The 22433-nt window shown below is 46.8% G+C and overlaps 1 long non-coding RNA gene across 2 annotated transcripts; it reads right to left on the minus strand.

Annotated features, from left to right (window-relative positions):
• LOC132652279 (uncharacterized) lies at positions 1-22433 on the minus strand. Of its 2 annotated transcripts, none has more exons than XR_009589754.1 (4): positions 22058-22433; positions 18855-19011; positions 497-631; positions 1-302 (listed from the first exon to the last, which is right to left on the minus strand). It is a non-coding gene; the product is annotated as an uncharacterized LOC132652279 (long non-coding RNA). The 2 variants fall into 2 exon arrangements; XR_009589755.1 differs by lacking the exon at positions 22058-22433 and adding an exon at positions 19735-20850.

Below are 22433 nucleotides of genomic sequence, written 5' to 3' on the forward strand. Positions count from 1 at the left end.
ATCCTGTTTGGTTCCATGTGCCTACATACTTTTAAGCATATATTGCATTGTTAAAATGTCATAATAGAAAGCACACATTCGGGGCAGAGCAATTCTGAGATTCCTTTATCTTATTAACTCATTCCATGTTTACAAAAGCTGGACCTGTTGATGAATTTACAAGGTACCCTGATGCTCATTCTGTTGTCATGGTTATTATCCCTGGGGCATGATGGGATGCTTCAGGAAGCAATTGCTTCAGGCTACCCCAGAGAAGTTCTGCAGCAGAGCTGAAGGCTTCAAGGATTCCTGGCTGTGAAGGTCTGTATGTTGGCCACAGGAAGAAAAGGCAAGGTAAGCGATGAACGTCAGCAGCCATTCATCTCTGAATGATGTTCCCCAGGTACATCAACAGCGATATTGCAGCTCCAACCCCCAGGTGATATCAAGATTGTGCGCAGAGTCTACAGCCCAGGACTATGGAAGCAGAAAGGAGGGCAAAGGTATGACTTCTCACCAACAGGCTCCCACAGGTGTGGCTGAAGGATTCCATGGTTCATTTGATTTGTCAGTTTGTCTGGGCCACAATGTTGTGGAAGTTACAGTGTTTTGCAGCGTGTAAATCCCTGTACTGCTCTATGGGCCAGGATTCCTGGGAGAAAGAAACACAATTAGTACTAGTAAAGGTGTGTGTGTGTGTGTGTGTGTGTGTGTGTGTGTGTGTGTTTCATATGTGCATGACATGAGTATGGGAGGCATGGGTGCAGAGGCTGGAGGTCAACAATGTAGATTGGTTCTCTCCTTCACTTTTTATAGGAGCTCTGGGGATTGAACTCAGGTCGCCCTGCCTGCCTGCACACAACATGGGCCTCTACCTGCTGAGACTTCTGGATTTATTGAATTTAAGGAATTATGGAGGTTAGCACAGCCTACATCTCCAGGGCATGCTGCAGGCCAGGGACCCGGAAGCACCGATGTTGAGGTTTATGCGGGGATGCCCTCTGCTGGCAGGAGGAAGTCATTACTATGTTCTGCGTAAGCTTTGATAAAGGAGTCCGACCACACTGTTGAAAGCAGCCCACTTAACCACTTATCAAGATATGAATCCCGTGCGAAAATACTTACACATTAGCATCCGAACAACATCAGATGAAATCACCCAGCATTACTTGCCCATTTAAAGACAAAAATTGGCCACAAAGACGCTAAGCCTTTGGAGTATTTACCCAGTCTAAAACAGGTCCCTGTTCCCCGAAAGCACACCAACTACTCTCACGGCCCCACAGAGAAGGATCCTGCCTTCAGGACTGCGCTGTGCTGACCGTCCCTGCCACACCTGATGCAGTAACCAAACTGCTTCCGGACCAAACTGGTAAATTACAGTCTGTGTTTTGGGAATATAGTTTGAAGACTCAGGTGTGTGTGTTGGGATTGGGGGGGGGGGGGGGGATGGGGTGGTCAGTCTTTTGTTGTTGCATGAATTGAACTGTGGACAGAGCTCTAGGAAATTTTATAAGGCCTACATCTGGACAATGGAGCCGTGAACCTGCCTGGGGAGACAATGAATGCCTCATTGGAGAAGATGGATGCAGAACCTTCTCCTCAGCTCTATAGGGGCCAGAGAGTCCTCCACTGTATGAGGCATGCCTTCAGCCTAGCTCAGACACGAGGTCTTCATTTTCAATGTTCTTGAACCTGTTGTTCTCCCTGGGGGGAAAAAAAACAAACAGAAACCAGAGCAGGGAGGCAGCCTCTGCAAGTCATTTTCCATCTGTCTGTGAGCAGGGGAGTTTGTCCCTCAGCAAACGGAGTAAAGAAGGGCCTTTAACAGCTGGGTCTCTTTAAATTAAAAGCGCTGCCACAGAGCCAGGCATGGTGACTCAGGCTTTAATCCCAGCACTCAGGAGGCAAAAGCAGGTGGGTCTCTGTGAGTTCAAGTCCAGCCTGGTCTACATAGTGAGTTCCAGAACACCCAGGGCTATAGAGACCTTGTCTCAAAAAAAATCAAATAATAATAATAATAATAATACCATTGAACAACTCACTCACCACCTGCAAGGACTTTTAAATAAAATTAAGAGTGTTGAAGGTGGGAAGGATCCCCTCCCACATGCTCGGACAGGCAACTGACCGACGAAGAGTCCCACAGGTAGCCTCTAAGTCGTGACTTTGTGTTGTTTTTTTACAGCATGATGCTTGGTCTTGGGACTAGGGACATTGATTGTTGTTGACACTCTCAAAGCCAATTCTGCTACCCTTCTTTCTTGCCTCTCTCCTTCTCTAGAAGCTGAAAGGTGGCTTTCTCGGGGAGTAATCCCCAGCACGTGACCCAGCTTAGCACGATACAAAAAGATGCTCCCTGAGAAACTTGTCAATACTCAAAATTGAAAAGGGCCTTGCCAAAAGAATACTTTTTACTATCTGCTTTCCTAGTTTAAGCAGACATGCTATACTGGAACTGCAGCAACCATCTTGAGATCCGGAGGCAACAACCCAAAGACAATGGAGAACAAATAGGAAGAGCCCAAGTCAGTGGTGGCATCATCAAAGTTGCTGAGTCAGCCCTGGAAACACCCAGCTACAGGTTTTTATTAAGAAGGCAATAAGTGCCCTTATGATAAAGCCAGTCTTCCCGTGCATCTGAGGGCATCCCAGTGAACTCAGGGCTAATTTGAAAGTCCCCGATTCCTTCTCTGTTTTGCTCTGCATCCTTCCTCACACCACTGCAGCCCAGGTTACCCATATAATTCCTTGTATTACAAGAGTAAAAGTTTCAAAACACAGCACGCTTGATACTTTTCTGTTGCTACAGTAACCATGACCAGGAACGACTCACAGAAGAGAGTTTATTTTAGATTTTGGGTCCATGGGGGTGGGCCCATAATGATGGGGAGCCATGGCAACAGGTGACAGGGGCAGGAAGCTGAAAGGTCCCATCTCTACCTTGTGCTAATAGCCAGGTGGATAATCTGGAGGTGAGGTGAAGCTGTAACCTCAAGCCCAACTCCAGTGACATACTTCCTACAGCAAGGGCATCCCAAAAGTTTTATAACCTTTCTCAACAGCACCACCACCTGTTGGGGTACACTGTGTAAAGGTGGGTCTCTGTATATTCAATTTTTTATTGCTAAACCGGCAGAAAGTTACGTGCTGGCAGGATTTTCTATGGCCCATTTTCCAGTTTTCTATTTTGTAAATACTCGTTTTTCCTCTCCTGCTTAAGACAACCTAGAACATATCAGAGATTGTCTCACTACTGATTGGCTGTAATAAAGGTCTGACGGCCAATAGCTGGGCAGGGGGTGGAGCGCAGAACTTCTGCGAGAGAGGGACGCTGGGAGAAGGCGGCAAGCTTGGGAGATGGCGGCCTCAGAGCTGACAGGGACGGACTGCGTCCTAGCCGAGAGGTAGATCTAGCCACGTAGCTTGATGTAATGCCAGGATTAGTTGGGTTCAGTTAGATGAGCTAGCTGGGAGACAGCCAGGCAAAAGGCCTAAGCTTGAGACTATGCTCAAAGATTCCAGGTCGTTATTTTACCACTGGGTCTGAGAGTGTCCTGCCCTACGGACTAAGCATTCAAGTACACGAGCTTGTGGGGGACATTTCTCACTCAAACTACCGTGTGCAGAGAGTTGTCCGACAGCCATCTCACCTCCTTCTGCCACCAGCGACACTGTTCCAACTGTATTGTCTTTGACGTGGGGTTCTCTAGATATGCCACCTCTGCAGGCTGTTTAGTGAGGTAGCTACCCGACAGCCCACTCAAGAATGTCAGGGACTGGAGAGATGACTCAGTGGTTAATAGTACTGTTGCTTTTTCAGAGGACCCAGGTTCTTTTCCCAGGACCCACACAGTGGCTCACAGGCATCTGTAACTCCAGTTCCTGAAGGTCTGATGCCCTCTTCTGAACTCACAGGCACCAGGCACACGTACATACATGCACACAAATGCTCACACACATAAAATTTTTTTTAAAAAAATTATTCTGAAAGAATTAAAACAAAACAAACCAAACAAACAAACAAAAAAAAAACCCAACTTCAGTTGGACTCTAAGCCTCACTCCTTTGCTATAATGTCTGCTAGATTCTGAACCAAATGATTTGCTGGAAGAGAAAAGACATCTACCAAGGAAAATTCTACCTGTGGGCCCCTGGTCTCTTGACTCCCCATCTTATTTCTTTTTAATAGGGGTAGCGTCAATGAAAGGCAGGAAGATACGAGTACCGTTCAGGTCCACCCAGAAGGCTTGAAAACCACCCCTGGTCCTTCTAACTCATAGACCATGAACTCCATCTGGGACAGCACAGCTTACAGAGCTATCTACAATATGAAGAAACTAAAGCCTTTCTCTACCTCTCTGTCTTCTCTGTACACCTTGTGTATGGCTGGTGCCCCCTGGAATTACAGTCACAGATGGTTCCAAGCCACCACGTAGGCGCTGGTTCCCTGAAGGAAACAAGTGCTCTTCACCACTGAGTCATCTCTCTGACTCCTGCCTGTCTTCATCAACACCCACCTAGGCTGCCATTATGAAATAAATGCTTTCTGGTGGAAGTTCCCAGCCTTACTGTCCAATCCAATGGCTACTGGCCACACCTGACTAATGAGCAGTGCATCTAGTCTATGTAAAGATGTATCATTTAAGGAAGGAAACACCTTTTCCTCCACCTTTCTAGATTTTGTGGCTAGAGCCCAGGAAATTAAACCTAGAAGACAGGTTAATGGGAGAAAAGCAAAGTTTGTGATCCTGTGAAGCAGATAGCACTCAGGAGAAATACTAACTGATAAGTAACTCAAATTGTTGCTTTCCTTCACCATCTGCTGTTTGCCTGCAACTCAAAATCATCATTATGTCAGAGTGCCATACTTGAAGGCACCGTATTCGGATCTGTTCTCCTGTAAGTGTGAAATACATTCCAAATGGCTGGAATGTGGCATGCACTCCCCACCCTGTGCTCCAGGCTCACCAGTCTGAATACTAGGTTCCCAACAGGTGGCACTGTTTTGTAAGGACCTTGGGAGGCTGGGCTTAGTTGGAGGAACTGAGTCATGGAGAGGCTGGGTTATTGAGCGAGGGATCTTGAATGTTACAGACCAGCCCAGTGTGCAGTCTGAGCTCTCTGCTTCACCACAACGTTAGAACAAACCATACAATAAGCATCTGCAGCCACAGCCGGAACTGCCCACCACAGTCCCTTTCCCACCACAATGGATAGATTGTATCCCCTGAGCTAAAAGCCCAAGCAAACTTCTTCCTTAAGCTGATTCTGTCATGTCAAAAGAAAAGTGATACACTGGGTGTCTAAAACTGTTTGCAAGCAACTGCTAAATAGCAATTAAAAATACAGTGCTTATTAGACAGATACAAGTGTCTCTCAAAGTCAGACATGAAGAAGAACTGACAGGAGCTGTTCTTAAACTCCAGGAAAGCAGACAATCAAGACTCATCTCACAAGTTCCTATGTAAAGGGCCTAATGTCTCTTGTATTTTGGCCCAGCTGTTTTGATTCCACTCAAAGCCCTGAACCTGAACAATGTCCTTCTGCTTCATCTGAGTTTAATACAATCCACCACTGAACTCCATAAGGCAGTGTACAGAATCAAGATGACCCACTTACCAGATTATAGGTGATTCATTTTCTCTCCAGTGGTGCCAGACATAATTTATGTTGGAGTCTCATGGCTCTAAGCTGTGATTTATTTATTAGACTTGATAATGAGAGCTGTCTACCCTGAGCATGGAGAGGAAACTCAGCCTGATTCTGAAAGTAGAAGAAGCTGCTGTCAAGTACATTCTCTGATTTACTGTAGGGGCGGGGAGAGGCAAGCATTGTCACACTCAGGTAACTTGTCCCTTAGCTTGCAAAATAAGGTCAAGGTGAACCCATAATTACGAAGATCTGCACATTGCCTATCTTCTGCAGGGCTATACGAATAAAACTTCATCCTTTAAAGACCTGATGAACTTGCTCAGATAGCCAAGGCTATGACACTTGTGAAAGTGGCAGACGGCCCTCTGAATGCAGTAATCGAAGCTCTGCAAAGATCTGCTATTCTGTCCCATCTCACCCCAAGTCTGGTCTGTCCTCAGGTGCCAACATCTATCCACCACATCAGTCCCCATGAGAACACATGAAATTAGGTTACCTCAAAAGGACAATACACTAGCATGAAGTCTCTCTCCAACTCAGAAAGTGATGGCATCCAGATAAGTATTAGTGACAGGGGCAGCAAATATGAGAATTTGGAACAGCCCTCCAAGGAACAGAGATGATGAGTAGGTAGAAGGATCAATGATAGATCTCCACAAGGATAACCTTCTGGAGGAAAGCTGTTTTGGTTTGGTTATTGTTGTTATTGTGTTGTTGTTTTATTTTGTCTTTTCAGGACATAAAAATCATATGTATTTTCCAAAAGAGGAAGAGATCGTTCAGTCCAGGAAGCCATGAGGGAGTGGGGAGCAAGGCCTTCCTCTAGTCCAAGTGTAAACATTGACAGTGTGTGCAGAAAAGATCCACTGTGGCTTTCTCCCGCTGGGGTGTTTCCTGACTGAAGACTGTTCCCTTATTGAGATTGCTCCTGCTTGTTCATTTATACCATAAAACCCAACTCCTTGTTCTGCTGTATGCAATGACCAACCCTGTCTCTTGTTCTTCTCAATGCAATCAACACCCTGAGATTCTGAAGTGCTGTGCCTTCTCCATGAGAGAGCCCAGTCTGCCCGATCCCAGCTTTTCTGTGTGTCCTTGTCTTTGTCCTTTCTTCATTCCCTCACTGCTCCAGTTGGTTCAATCCTTGGAGCTGTCTGGCACCTTTGTGGATCACTCCTCAGTGGGAAAGTCTAAGTCTAAAGAACAAGGTCTTTTAGTTTCCAGGCCTAGAACAGTTCAGGGTGATTAAGAGCAAACAGTGTGTCTTCGGTCCTTGTTTTGGTGGTGGTGGTGGTGATTGTTTGTCTGGCTGGCTGTCTAGCTAGCTGGCTGTCTGGCTGGCTATTAGCTGGCTGTCTGGCTGGCTGGTTGGTTGGTTGGTTGGTTGAGTTGGGAAGCTACTAAGCAGGAAATTACCAGCACCTTAGGGTCCTTTTTAAGCAAACTGAAACCCCCTGTAAACAGTAAAGTGATAAATGATCTTAAGTTGTCAGAAATTGCCAACTGACCTCTAACAGAAGCCAACTGTAGGCAACCAGAAATGTCTACACTTGCCTCCCCTACTCTTCCCGTTTATTCCTATGTAGAACCCATTGCTCTTTCTTTAAAGCTGAGCTCTCAAAGTCTCTTTTGGATCATGAACTGTCTTTTGAGACAAACAAAGCCTGCTAAGTTTATCTGTGGCATTTCCGCTGACCACCTCATCTTTCCAGCTAAAGTTTGGCTCTTCTCTTGTGTCCCTCTGAGGTAAAGGATTGCTCCCCACGGTGGTGCTACTAGGAGACAGTGGAGTATTTAAAAGGTGGAGCTTCGTAGGGAGCTTTTGGGGACAATTAAGTCTTAAAAGGAATCTTGTGACTCCCTCCTCTTTCCTTACAATCCATGAAGTGGGTGGCTCTCCTCTAGCAAATATGTGTTCTACCATGCATTCCTGCCTTGCCGCAGGCCCTAGAGGAATCAGGCCAAGTAACCATGGACTGGAATCCTCATAACTAAGTTATTTATCTCAGATACTTGTTATAGTATCAGAAAGCTTACTGACATGTTACCTGACTTCCAGCCCTAGCCAATCCCCCCTCCAATGATTCCTTAAATTAGGGACACCTTTCTGTGACCCCCTCCAAATGAAGCATCTTGGCTACCCTACCCCCTTTTATTTCAGCTCAGGCTCTGTACGATCATGTGCTGTGGAGGTCATAAGAGCCTAATGTCTAAGCACTATGGCTGCACTGGCCACAGGGACTTAATGATGAGCCTCTTCCTGTGGCTCCCAGGGGCACCCATAAATTATCTAGCCATGTCATCTCTCTCTCTTCTTCCTACTGCTTTGATGCTTTCTTCCCTTAGACAGAGGTGAGGAAGGAACTCTGTCTCTTTAGACAGATGGACTCCCAACTGGGTGCTCCCTACTGGGTATCCAAGCAAGCTCAGGCCTGCTTCTCTCTGTGTGTCAGAGTGCCTGCTGGGTGGTAGGCTGGTTCTTGGCTTTTCTAGAAAGAAAGTCTGTTGACTTAAGAGAGGAAGGGGGAGGCTTGCTAGGGCTATGAAGCTGAAGCTCTGTGAAGGGAGCCTGGCTGTGAGGGTGATTTCCCTGCAGCCCACCAGCTGCTCTCTGCCTCCTCTGGCCACCTGCACACTACTCAGCTTTGAAATCTGAATGCTGGAATCCAGCCCCATGGCCACAACGAGCCCAGCAGAGAACCTCTGTTAACACCTCTGGCTGCTTGCTGGGAAACGTCCAAGTTACTTGGTGTAATTTCTGTTTTCCCTTCTCTCTTCACACCCCTCCGGTGCTGGCCACAGGCCAAAATCAATCACCTCCCCGCCTTCCCACAGAGATTTGTCTCACCTGCTTCTGCCTGGCCTGGGGGAAACTTTTCACTTGCACAGACCAGCAGGGCTACAGATCCGGCTGTTAGGATTCCAGGGCCTGAAATCCAGGAATTGACTTTTGACCAGGAGTGTGGAGGCTGGGCTAACATCAGAATCAAGCTCCAGTTCTCTGCTCCTCCAAGATGCATCTGTCATATATCAGATGGGTCCCAGTCGTGTCCACAGATACTGACTAAACTCCAGATGCAGCCTGCTTACCTAAGAAGTGACCCTTTCCCTTCTGACATAGGGTCAGGCTGCTGAGAGGATAAAGCACCCCAGGTTTTCAGTACCTTTGTGTGTGCCATCTGTGGGTTTCAGGGGTTGAGGGTGGGGGGACCCCACAGCTCTCATCTTAAAGGGAATTAGAGAAAGTTTGTTCAGGAGCCATTTCGAGTGGCCACGGCTTGAGAACACAGACTTAGGGTTACCCTGAATTGCATGTTCCAACATGGAAGTAATTTCAGGAAGTTTTTGCAGTTTTACAGAACAACAACAACAAAAATGTTGTAAGTGGAGGCAAGTTTAACATACATTGCTGGGTACAGCAAGACGAGGGAAGTTTGTCTAGGTCCACAACACTATCTGGTAACATTCTTAGCTTCCGGGTTGGGGCAAGTTAGTGGTCTGCAGGGTTAATAGAGTCTAAAAGGTTTCTATCTACTAGTCACAAGATGGTAGTTCAGACACAGAGGTAGGCAAGGGGTGGCTGTTCTGGAGGCCAGAAATAACCCAAGATAAGGTAACTAGCCTCTTGGACCTACAGCACTGCAACCTCTCCACAGTGCCAAAGGTCTAGTGTCGGTCAGCTTCGGCACACACAGCTTCCTTACAGTCAGGATCCAGGATCATGCCGGGATTTTCATGGGAGCAAGTTTGTTCTATGCGTGACAGAAGTGCCCTGACTTGATGCTGTGTGGAGGTCAACAGGCTGCCAGAGGCCAGGCCATTCTACCTCCCTCAGTACAGATGCACAGGGAAGGCAAGAAAGGCCCACACACCCACTCTCAGCCTGTCTTCTCGGCTACCAAAGGCCCCAGAGTTATACAGAGCAAGGATTGAGTAGGGGCAAGAGTTAGCCAGGCTTGGTGGCGCTTAGAGACGCTGAGAGATTGTACCATCTGTGTCCGTTATCTGGTCTGTGAGGTCCTACTGACTCCTGTAAAGTCAGTACTGTGCCCTCATGGGGTGACCTTGCCACAGGCTGGGTGTTCCTGGAACCTTGAGAACATTTCTCTCCTGCCATGCTGGCGTCAGCCTTGGATGGGAAAGACTACTGGCCTTGGGTGGACTCCGAAGCAGCTCTGTGAGAGTTCAACATACTAAGCACAGGCTCTAGTACGGTGTTACTGAGCTTCACCCTAGCCCCTACCATCCCGTTAGATTATGCTCTATGATGGCCACGGGCAAGCAAGGGCTGGAGATGAAAGACCTACAACTCCAGTGTCTTGACCTATGTTCTTTACACACACACACACACACACACACACACACACATACACACAAACCTTTGTCATTGTCTTTTGGATTTCCATACAAAATACCATTGGCAAAGTGGCTCTGGGCACCACCTGTAGTACCAAAAACAATGAGAGAGAAAGAGACAGGTAGAGGACAGAGAGACAGACAGACAGAGACAGAAGACAGACAGTGTCCAGCCCCATCAGTCCCTGAACCTCAACATAATCAGGTCATCCTAAAGGAAAGCAACCATAAGGGTTTGTTAGATCCAGGGGAAGGGGAAAATGTCCTCAGGAGAAATGAAGGGAGAAGGCAGGTAGGAGTGATTGAGAGGAACATGCAAGGAGGGGAGGAAGGGGCACAGAGATTTGTCTGCAAAAATGGCTATGGGACTTTCTTGAGCAGCCAGCCCCCTGCCCCTGCTTTGCCAGGGATGCTCAGAGGACAGCTGTCCACTTTGGCCTCCCACACTCTCACTCTGTTTGCACAACCCCAGCATTTATAGAGCCACACTTCCATCCATATCAGGGAAGAGAAGATACTAGCAAGAATAGACTGAGTTTAGAAGTGAGAGATGCTGGCTTTTGAAAAGACACTCTACTGAAATGGCTTGGATTTCATACTTAAGCTTCTTAAGTCCACAGATGGGAAGAACTGTGGACATCTGGAATCCATGAGACAATTGTTGACTCAGCAAGTATTGCTCTAAAACCGTTCCCATCACTCAGAGCTTAGGTCAGGCCACCCAGTCTTGTGCCTCTAGGAAATAAAAATTGCTTCAATTATTTCCACAGTGTGATAATTTGGAGCAAGAGTCTATTCCCTGGAGTTGGTCCAAGGGCTAGGGAAACTAAGGTCACCATGATAGCCTTGGCCCATAGAGGAGAGTCTAGCTTGTGCAAAGCAGACATTTCTTTGTGACCTCCCTATCAGAGAAAAGCAGGAAGATTCCAGGTAAGAGCCATCAGGGGAGAAGGCTCAGTGTTGTTTCATGATAGTAATGGAGGTTTGGAGAAACTGTATGAGGTGTGTGAAAATGTGGGATGTGCATTTCCTGTGCTATGCTACTGACTCCCTCCTTCCCAAATCGTTTCTGCCTCTTAGCTGGTGGAGCCTGAGAAGGCACCAGTTGGCTGGTGAGACACAGGAAGTGAAAAGAATGCTAAGCTGTTGCATACAGGAATGAAGGTATCTGGCTTCCTGGAACCAAGGACTTTGGGTGAGAGAGGAACCCCATCACCCCATTCTCACTCACTGCATATGAATGTCTTTTTCTGATAGGAAAAGCTAAGCAAAGCCCCCAGTAGATGCTTCTGGCTTGGGAGTGTTGAGATAAATTCTTTTCTCCTTCCTTCCCTCCCTACTTCCTTCCTTCCTTCCCTCCCTCCCTCCCTCCCTCCTCCCCTCCCTCCCTCCCTCCCTCCCTCCATTCCTCTCTCTCTTCTTTTACTTAGTAACTGTTTGTTGATCATCTGCTATTACACCAGGCACCATGACAATACAGAGATGAAGGAAGTGATAAGGTCCTGCCTTCAAGAAGCTTGCAATGCATCACAGTGTACCCCAACATTTTTCACCTAGTATTATGGACTAGGTGATGATGGAATGTGTATCACATATCATGACAAATCAGAAGGCCACTCTGGCTATTGAGGACCAGCCTATATCCTTTGCTTGATTCAGCCTTCTCTTTGACCAGTCCCAAGGATGAAACGATTAACAGTTTAGAAAGCCATTTGCAGCAGCTCACTGGCTAGGGGAGTCCAGTTACGGGGTTCCAAGCTGATTTCTACTTAGAGTTCATGAGATTAAGATGATGAGGAACCAGAAGCTGTAAGCACAAGACCTTAGAGGAGTGAGAACAGAGGTGCTTTAAACCATGACTGGAAACAAGAAGAAAACCAAAACCCTAAACAGAAACAACCAGGACAGCAAATTCATATCACTCCTGCAATGAAGAGGGTTGGCTCTGTGCTCCCGTCCTTGAATGAGAGCAGTCTTGCTGTGGCTTTGACCCACAGCTGCAGCAACCAGCTTTGAACAGGTAAGGCCAGAAGAAGACTCTCATCCTTACCAATTTGCTTTTTGACCCAGCTTGCTTCTCAGCACCAAGGCAAAGGGCTTCTGGGAAGCGCTCAACACTCATCCATGTCCAGAGCCAGAAGTTCAAATGATTTGACAGCATGAAAGAAGAGTCGGGTCAGAAAAAGAAAACAGGCTCTCCTCTTCCATTTTTTGGGAAGGGAAATCTGAGGCTCATCCCACACGAGTCCTCAAAGATGCCAAGCTAGATAGAGCCTCAGATGTTCACAGCAGTGACCAACTCAACCATGCTCCCGGATTTATTGTTCGCCTCCTGTTGCCTGCAGTCCCATGTTACAACGAGCCACCTGCCCGCAAACTGTGCCAGCTCTGCTCTCTGGAAAGAGTGCAGATGTTCTAATAGGCACACATTATTTGGCCAAGACAAATACTAACCCACGAAAATCACCCCCAGATTTTACACCATAGTAACGCTATGGGTTTGATTTGTTTCATAATCTAGTCTCAGTTCAAATCATTCCCAGATTTAAAGAGCCCACAGGGCTGCTGTAACAAAGACTGTAAACTGGAGGACAGGGGAATTCACACAACTGAAACATGTTCTCAAGCAGCTCCAGAAGTCAGAAGTCTGAGATGAAGGCGTTGACCCAGCCCTGCTCCCTGTGGGACCTTGAGTAGAAGCCTTCCTAGTGTCCCGGCTTCTGGTAGTGGTTGGTGGCCACTATTCTTGACCCTGCAACTGTCAATTTAGTCTCTGCCTACAGCTTCACACGGTTGCCTGTCCGAGTGTCTCCAGATCATCATCTTCAACCATGTTTGTGTCCAAATGCACCCCCTTTCATAAAGATACTCCTTATGGCAGATTAGATCCTAGCAGGATGACCTCATCTTAGCTTGATTACCTACAAATGCAGTGTTCCCTAGAGAGAATGCTCGCTTTGGAACAGATGCCTACACTGGGGAGATTTCTCACACAGGGGAGAATGTCCACAGTAGAAAATGTGTCTGTTCAAATTGAAATTGAGTCACATTTGTCATGGGAAGTTGATTTTTTTTTCCCAGAAATCCTAGTGAAAAATTAACAATGACATCACTCATCTGGCTCAAATGAACTCCACCTTTATAACAAGGCTGAGCACATTTTATTAAGGTCAAGGACGCATATCAGTGGAGTATTTCTCCTTGCAGTAAACAGCAGTCAGACAGATTCTAATGGTCTGTCAGGCGCAGTCTTACACAGTGATCTCACTGAACAGGTTACTTGAACTGAAGTTATGTATCACCTCATTCTTAAGTGATATGATCTCATACCCAATCCACAACCAGGCTGGTAGTCCATTCATCCTTTTTGCTATTACGCTACAAATTTCGTTAGCATGCATGTGTGCGCGTCCGTGTGTGTTCAGTTTGTGCGCGCACACACAGGGAAATCAGAGGACATGTTTAGGGCACGTTCCTCAGGAACTGCCCACATTTTGTCCTTTGTTTTTGAGTCAGGGTTTCTCACTAGCTGGGAAGTCATTGGGTACAGAAGGCCAGCTAACTGTTGAGACCCAGGGATCCGCCTGTCTCCGCCTCCACCGAATTGGGATTGCAAGCACACATCAGCACATCTGGCTTTCTTGACGTGGGCATTCAGTATTCACTTTCACTGTTGCCGTAAGAAGTTTACAGGCGAAAAATAGCAAACCAAGAAGGCTGGTTCTGTTAGAAACGTGGAAGGGAAGTGGGGACAAAGCAGACTAACGGGACGAATATGATCAGCGTTCATTATATGAATATATATTAGTTGCTTCCACATGGCTGTGACCAAAACACACCTGACAGAAACAAGAGGGGAAAGTTCCGACTCACAGTTTCAGAGTATTTCAGGTCACCATGGCAGGGAAAGTGTGGTGCAGGAGAGGCATGTGTTGCCAGGCAAGTGTGGCCTCTGTAATCCCAGCGCCTAGGAAGGTGGTGGAGACAGCAAGGGGAGACTAGCAGAACTGGCATGCTTTGAAGGAAGCCACTTCCCATCACCCTCTGGCTTCCCATTGCATGAGCACTCGTGCGTTCACACGTCCTTGCAAAGTGCAAACATGCAGGCAAACACTACACACACACACCCAGAGTGGGACACAGACTATTATTTATAAGACACTAAACCTTGTCAGATTTTAAAGGCGGGGAGGGGGGAATAAGCAGGCACTAACCCAGGCCATCTTTGACTGCTTACAATGCTGTTTCCTGCATGGGCAGAATGCTAACAGCTACTGGATCCAAACTGCAACCAGGAAGGCATGACGCCGAGAGCAAAATTCCAGCACTTTGGGGTGAGCAGAACTAAGCAAAATGAAATCATCACCACAAAAAATCCAACTTTAAACATGCTGAAGGCATCTGTTTGTAAAGTAGCACCTCTAAATTTATTGTAAGAAAATAAGCTGAGGGGCATAGGAGAAGAAGAGGGAGGGAGGGTAGGATTGGGAGAGGATGCGGGAGAGGACTACAGCTGAGATACAAAGTGTATAAACTGTAATTAATAAAAATAAAGAAAAAAGAATATAAGGCTTTGATTGTTCATTACTCTTCATTGATCTGAAGTTGAAGCATCCTAATTAATATATAAAGACAATTAACCCATTTTATACATAAGGAAGTTGTAGGCAGGAGACTTTCAGCTACTTGCCCAAGAACACACAGCTCAAGAGAGCTATATCTGGGGCCTGGAGGGATGGCTCAGTAGTTAAGAGCACTGCCTGCCCTTTCAGAGGTCCTGAATTCAATTCTCAACAACCACATGGCAGCAAACAACCATTTATAATGAAATCTGATGCCTTCTTCTAGCATGCAGGCATACATGCAGACAGAGCAGTCATAAATAAAATACATAAGTAAATACAATTTGAGAGAGTATGAAACAGGAATCAAGCCTCATCCCTTAACTCCTAATAGTCCTCAGACTGACCATCTCAGAGGTCATGGCAGAGATATTGGTGACAGAGTTCTGCCTTGGTGAGGCACTGGCTGTGCCGGGGGAACTCAGGACTGCAGGCAATCTCCAGGGATTTCAAGGGGCCACTAAGATAGAATGCTAGCCTCCAGAGGAGAGTAATCAAAACCCTGCTGCTTGAGCAATGCCATTCAAGCAGATGTCTTGAGCAGATTTGGAGTGGATTCTCCCCCACTCCGCTTCTGGATGAGAATGTGGCTCGAGTCACACACGGACTGCCTTGTGGCACTGAACCATGGACCCAGTGTTGAGGCCTGCTCTTTGTAACATAGCTGAAACCATTTTGTATTCAGAAGCCATATTAGTTCATAAGGTGAAATTCAAAAATTTTTAACTCTGCTTCCCAGAAGTAGTTACTCATAGCTGACACTAACAAACCCTGAGGGTCAAGTTAACCTTATATTTTCCTATGACTCAGTGGTGTCATAAATACTCTGTTATCTCCACACTTGGCTACACTTTGGTTGCATTCTGCATATCTCTACACTTGGCTGTACCCTGGTTGTATTCCGGAAGACCACACTCTAAACTCATTTTCCTCACTTGGGACCAGTCAGCGTAAAGGTGAGCTGATAAGACTTTTGCCTAGTCAGCCAAGATGAACTTAAAATGTACTACTGCCTGCTCCCCTTGTCTTCTGTCCCTGATTTTCCTGTAAAAAGGTTGCCCTGAAAGCAGAGGAGTCACAGTCAGGTTCCCGAGTCCTTTCTGTGGCCCTGATTGTGATCAGCTTGGGACAGGTGTTCAATAAACAATCTATATCTGACCAAGACTGGAGTCTGAGTGGTTTGTGTGGTTATTCTTGGGCTACAACACCAGCTCCACTGTGCCTGAGCTCCTGACCCGCTGGAAGAGTTAACTAATAAATTGGTGATTTTTTAAAAGCTACTAAATTTGTGGTAGTTTGTTACACAGCAGCAGAAAATGAACCTCCTGTTTCTTGCTGGAGCCATGCTTTCATTTCCTACAGCTGTCTAAGTTCTATTTTACAAATCCTGACATAAACACAAGCTATGAAGCCTTGTGTTTCAGATCTAGAAACAATGGTTCTGGTGGGGAAAGTCTATGGACTGTTCTCATCTTTTTGCTTGGATTGGAAAATGTGGTCGAAAAATATGTCTCCTAAGCAGAATCTAATTAGTTTTCCTTGAGACCTTTTTGCCATTCTGATTAGCATGGCGTTTGATTTTTCACTTGTCTGCCTGAGTTGTAAACAGTTTCTGTTGTCTAGAGCTATTTTCCAGAGGGACTTGTGGCACCAAGCACTGTCAGGTCCAGTCATTGGCTTTCTCATGCGAGGGATCTCTAACGCAATAAATCTATGCAATCCTCCATCACGATGTATAGCAGGCGCTGGAGTGATGACTCGGGGCATTAAGTGCTTAGCTGTGCAAGCATGAGGGCCTGAGTTTGGATCTCAGCATCCACAGTGGCCACATCAGTAACCCCAGCACTGGGAGACAGAGATGGCATCCTAGGGACTCACTGCCCAGCAGCCTTGCCAAAAGGTGAGCTCCAAGTTCGGTGAAAAACCATGTCATAAAGGAGAGAGGTGGTTGAGGAAGACAACCTGAAGTCAACTGTGACTTCCACTCGCGCTTGCATGAATGCTCAGACTTGTCAATCGTGGAGATGTAGTTAAAACACAGCCTGTTGGTGAGAAGGAACCTCGGCATCCCAGCAGGCGAGAAGTCTGCTTGCTCCACTTACTCTTCTACCAGAAAATACCAGAGACAGACACTTCTCACAGTAGAGAAGTGTCTACTGTGAAAGGTCAATGCTCTGGCATCTGGCTGAAAAGTCAATGCTCTGGCATCTGGCGTCTGGCCTTCTTGCTGTGCCCTCGTGGGGCAGGAGGCTGAAGGGCGAAACGGGCCAGACTCTGTGTCTTCACCTGGCAGAGGAGACTGCATCCACTTCTACAGTCCTTTCCTGCAGCAGTGGCAATTTATCCACGAGGATGGAGCCATGCTGACTCAACACCTTCCAAAGGACCTGTCTTCCAGCACTGTGGCCCTGGGCATTAAGTTTCCCCATATGAATGGGGGGGAGGGGTGCACATAGAGACATAGTTGGGGTTCTTGCTATTTCTGTCCCAGTGACCACCATGTGTGACATTCTATTTGACTTTTTACACAGAGCATTCATTCTGTGCTTTCACGTCATCACAGAGTTTCCAGCCTGCTGGCATTCATTACTTTTGCTTCCATCTTTGGCTGCCCATGGCCACTGAGGCTCATCCAAAGTCTGTTTGTCTTTTGGTGGGACTGGGTTTTGAGGAGGATAAAGTGGCTAGCTGAGTCTTTCAGTTCATTTGGGGGTGACAGAAAGGACTGAGCTCTTCTGGAAGGTGTGCTTATGAGAACAGCTCAGGCGGTCAGGCGGTCAGGCGGTCAGGCGGTCAAGCAGTCAGGCGGTCAGGCTACAGTAGGCACACTTTGGCTGCTTCCCCAGCCTCCATTCATCTTCTGCTCTTGCCATCCAGCCTTGCATCCTCTGCGATGCAGGGGCTCTAGGCTAAGCTCAGAGTTTCCTTCCTGATGGTCCAGAGAGTTATTCTGAGAGACCCTGTTATGCAAGTAATTCGAACTAGAGTGCTTACCAAGACTTTATTGGGAGCTGCTGAAGTTTTACTTTTTGTTTTTGTTTTTTTGAGTCTGGGTTTCTCTGTATGGCCCTGGCTGTCCTGGAACTCACTTTGTAGACCAGGCTTGCCTCAAACTCAGATATCTGCCTGCCTCTGCCTCCTGATTAAAGGCACATGACACCATGTCCAACTGAAGTTTGGGTCTTGAATGTCCACCAAAGCCCATATATTCAAGTCTTACTTAGCATCTTGTAGTACCATTGGGAGGGAAGACCTACAGGAAATATGTTTTATGATCACTGATATCCTTGAAGAGGTTATAAGAACCTTGGCCTTATCTCTCCCTGGTTTCTGGTCATGATGAGGTAAGCAGCGTTTGCTCCATGCTCTGCCTCACTGTTGGCTCCAAAACCAACCAACTATGGCTTGGAACACCTGACATCATCAGCAAAAATAAAGCTGTTTTCCTGGTAAGCTGTCATCCTACGTATATTGTCACAATAATAGAAAGCTGAATGACACAAAAGTCTAGAGTACAGATTAAATTCTTCAGTTTAGAAAATGTGGAAAAGAGAAGTGGAGGCCCAAACAGTGGCTGCCATCCTGCTGCCATGCAGGCAGCCAGCCTGAGAATAGAGCTGACATGTCATAGGAACATGCCTAACAGATTCAGATAAACTGTCATACCATGCCCCAAATCCTTCCCCTCTAGGGTGTCCAGCTTCATGAGCTCTTAAACTCCCAGAGATTTTACTATTTTAATAGTCATTGTACTTTTCTTTATTTGTAAAGGAAAGTACTCCAAGCCAACATGAGGGATGTGATCTGGATGGAAAAATCTGCTTACAGAAAGTCACTAAAAAATGAGGCAATGTGGCTTTAGAGGTGAAGTCTGTGGTAGGCCATGCAAGGTCCAAGAGGTCAGGGAATTGGTCAGAACACCACTGATGAAAATACATTGAAGTTGGATGCAATGGTGAATGCCAGTTGTCAACTTGACAGAATCCAGAATCTCCTGAGAGATGGGCCTTTCGGCCTGCATTTACGGGATTATCTTTATTATGTTAATTGATGTAGGATGAAGACCCTTGTTAATTGTGAGGAAAATTCCCTGGGCAGAGGATCCTGGGCTGAAGGAAATGATACAAGTGAGTTGGGCAAGTCATCATTGCTCTCTGCTTCTGGACTACGGGTGCAGCATGGCCAGCTGCTTTGCAAAATTCCCTTCCACATCCACATGGTGAACTGAGAGCCAGAACAAACCTCTCTCTCAGGTTGGTGGTATTTTATCACAGCTCCACGAGAAGACACTAAGATGGTGAGGTTTGCTGTTCACAGACACATGGCTGGTTTCTTCCTTCAGCTGGAGCAAGCTGGTAGAGATCGGGCCAGGCACTGAGAGGTATATTCTCCATTTTCACTGTTGATGGTGAATGAGAAAATATGTCAACATCTCTAAAATGCTCTAGCCTTGCTTCACAATGATCCTGCCAAAGGCATTGTCTTTCCTTGCCTAGCTCTTCCCCCTCTGTCTCTGTCCTATCTGAGGTTGTCTATTTAGACCAAAAGGGGCAACCTCTCAAGAGATTTGTAAAGAAGTCAACCTCATGCCATCTTTAGAGGCTGACTGTGTCTGTGACAGTCGGGACTAGAGCTGGGTCTTTGTAGTGTCTGATCATCGGGAGTGACTTTCCATACTCAGAGACTCATCACTATGCTCACATATCCATTAGATGCTCTTGAACATGCTTGCATCCTGCTTTTGGGGGCTTCTTCACATGTCCCCTGGCCTGGAATACTCACTCTCTACCTATTTGTGAAGTGTATCTTCTCTCCTCTGCCAAGTGACATTTGAGAAGAACGGATGGAAAATAATATTTTAAACAAAACAGGGCTTCCAGGCCCAGGAGCCAGCATTGCCAGCCTCGTTGACGTCTTTATCACTGTCGGAAACTCAGTCTCTGCATGTTGAATTCTGTGCATTGTCCATTTGCCCTCATTAGAAGGGTACAGAGACCATGGGGGTATTTTTTCGTTGTATCTTTAGTGCCCAAAATAGGGCTGGATGTTCAAGTAAAACGTGTATGGTTAGATATACAGCCAAGAACACCGAGGTCAAGACAGTTGAGGAAGGAGGACGCACACTGTACGTAACTGGTGCTTCTGTTCCCCTTCTGTGTGCTTCCCTTGTAGCAATCCTGGATTCTGGCTGGCAGTGACTCTCTCTCTCTCTCTCTCTCTCTCTCTCTCTCTCTCTCTCTTTGGTTTTCTCAAATATGGAGCAAGTTGGAAAACTGGGAAATGGGCTATAAGAGATGCAAGAGGTTAATTGCACCGCAGTGTCATCCTAGCTGGGAAGAGATGGGGTAGGACATGGCATTCTGTGAATATTTAAGTGCCTGAAATGCCTGGCAACACAATAGAAAGGACATTCACTGGGAGATTCAGCAAGTGCAGGAAAGGGGACAGTATGGATGGAAGTGAGGGCTAAGGGGAAGGCAAGCACAAAGATCGCTGTGGATTGAAGCAGAACAAGATGACTAACTGAAGAAAAAGATCCCAAGATAAAAATGTCGACTATGTTGTGTAAAATGATTGATGGCGGCATTAAAAAATGGCCGAGAAACAACACAAACAAGAACAATGGGAAAATGGGCCACAATGGGGAGTGGATCCCTATAGTCCTCCAGAGAAGGAGGGACGAGGAGGAGAGGCAGAATTTACCAAGTCCTTAAGAACACTGACCAACAAGGGAACAGGTACAGTTCAGATTACAACACAATGAACAGGAAAGCAACATCCATGTCAAGGTACACCAAGGTAGCATCTTATGCAGCAGGCCCCAAAGACCATCCCAGGAGCTGCTAGGGAGAGAGAGAACATGCAGCATGCCACGGTGAAGAGGTTGAGTGAGTGGCCTTGTAGAATCTTAGGCTGAGGTCAGAGGCAAGCGAGCAAGCACGCAGTGCAGGACAAAGCTAAGATCTGAATGTGAAGTGGCAGAGCCCGGAGAGATGGGTCCATCAGCGAAGGACTTGTCCTGCGAGACCCACATTCAATCTGAGGAGGGAGAGAGCAGACCCCCACATGCTGACCTCCATATGGAGGCTCCGTGGGAACAGGGGCCCCCACACACTGGCAAACAAATGTAGAAAAATACATTTATAGAAAAGTTAACTCAAAATGGATCAAAGCCCAAAATATGAGAAAAAAAAAAACTGTCACAGTCTTAGAAGAAAAGCCAAAGATCAATGTTCTCACAACCTTAATTTTAGCAGTGGTTTCTAAGATATTACAGCAAAAACACAAATATATATATATATATAAATTTAATTTAGTCAACATTTAAAACTTTTGCTCATTCAAAGGCATTATCATAAAAATGAAAAAAAAGTAGCCCAGAGACTGGGAGAAAGTATATGCAATTCATAGGTGTGATAGGGGCCTCCTGCCAGAATGTACAAATAACTTTTCCAACTCAATAAGGAAAACAATTGGATATCTTAAACTTGGGAGTATAAAAGACTTTGAGCAAATACCCATACAGATGACCAAACAACGAAGAAACATATCAGAAGCTGCTCCGAATCATTAAGCATTAGGAGAATGCCAATCAAATCACAACGAGATGTATCTTTACAGACACACACTAGAGTAGGTAAAGCAGGTTTTTAGAAATGCAGCGTCGGGGGAGATGGCTCAGTCGGTAAAGCACTTGCCACGCCAGTGTGAGGGTCAGCAAGCCGGCTGGGACGTGGTGAGCTCAGAGCCGGGGAGATGGAGACGGCAGGAAGCCTGGGCTTGTTTGTCCAGGTCCAGTGAGAAGCCCTGTGTCAGAAAATAGGTGGTAAATGACAGAAGATACCAGTGTTGACTTCTGGGTTACACTGTACAAACACATAGACACATCACACACACACAAACACATACATGCATATACACACATACAAACACATACATGCATATACACACATACACACACAAGAGTGTGTGTGTGCCCGCATGTGTGTGTGTGTGAGAGAGAGAATGTGTGTGTGTGACAGGGAATGTGAAAGTGGTGACAGGGAATTAGCCAGACCAAGAAAACAGGGGTGATGTTTCCTTTGGGAGCAGCCAGGCCACAGAGCATGCACAGGGCAGGGCACCCCACAGCCTGGAAGTGAACCTGCAGCCAGAGCCTCAGGAAGGCAGGCTGCGGCCCCCTGTAACGAGGTGGGGGCACCTCGGGCAGTTAACAAGATTCCAGCAGACGCCTCTCTGAAGGGCTAGAGTTAGGAATGCAAAAGGCCTCTTGCTTTTGCTGGAAAAGCCACCTCCCCGCCTCACCCCCCACCCCCCACCCCAGGCTCCTGCCCTGAAGAACAAAGTCTTCCTTGCTGCGGGAATTCTAAGGGTGGCCTGGGAATCCTAACCCTTTTGGGTTAGGCAGAAGGCAGGGGTGCTGCTGCCCTCCCGTGGTCACTCACCGAACAGCTGTGACTTTATCCCTCTGACCTAGGCCACAAGCCCCTTCTACTTGAAGGTCTGTGGCCACCAAAGGCCACAGCAGTTCCTGGCTGTGTATGCTGGGCAGGCCTGGGGGCTCTCAGGGACCGGGGTGCCCCGGCTGTGAGGGAAGGTGCTCTCTGCTCTCGCTCGCTCTCCTTTCTCACTCCAGCACCGTGCCTGCACCTTCCATCCTCCGATGCAGCTGACCCTGCAGACACTTTCAAGCCCACTGCTCCTTTCCCAATGTTTACTGCACATGGGTTTTCCAAGACTCTCCGGAAGTGGGTCAAGGCTGTCAGCCAGTGCCTGCTTTCAACCCGAGTTGCGCATCGAACACGGCTGGGGAGTTTTCAC

The sequence above is a fragment of the Meriones unguiculatus genome, chromosome 2 (genome assembly GCF_030254825.1).
Source record: "Meriones unguiculatus strain TT.TT164.6M chromosome 2, Bangor_MerUng_6.1, whole genome shotgun sequence".
In the NCBI taxonomy this organism is placed as follows: domain Eukaryota; kingdom Metazoa; phylum Chordata; class Mammalia; order Rodentia; family Muridae; genus Meriones; species Meriones unguiculatus.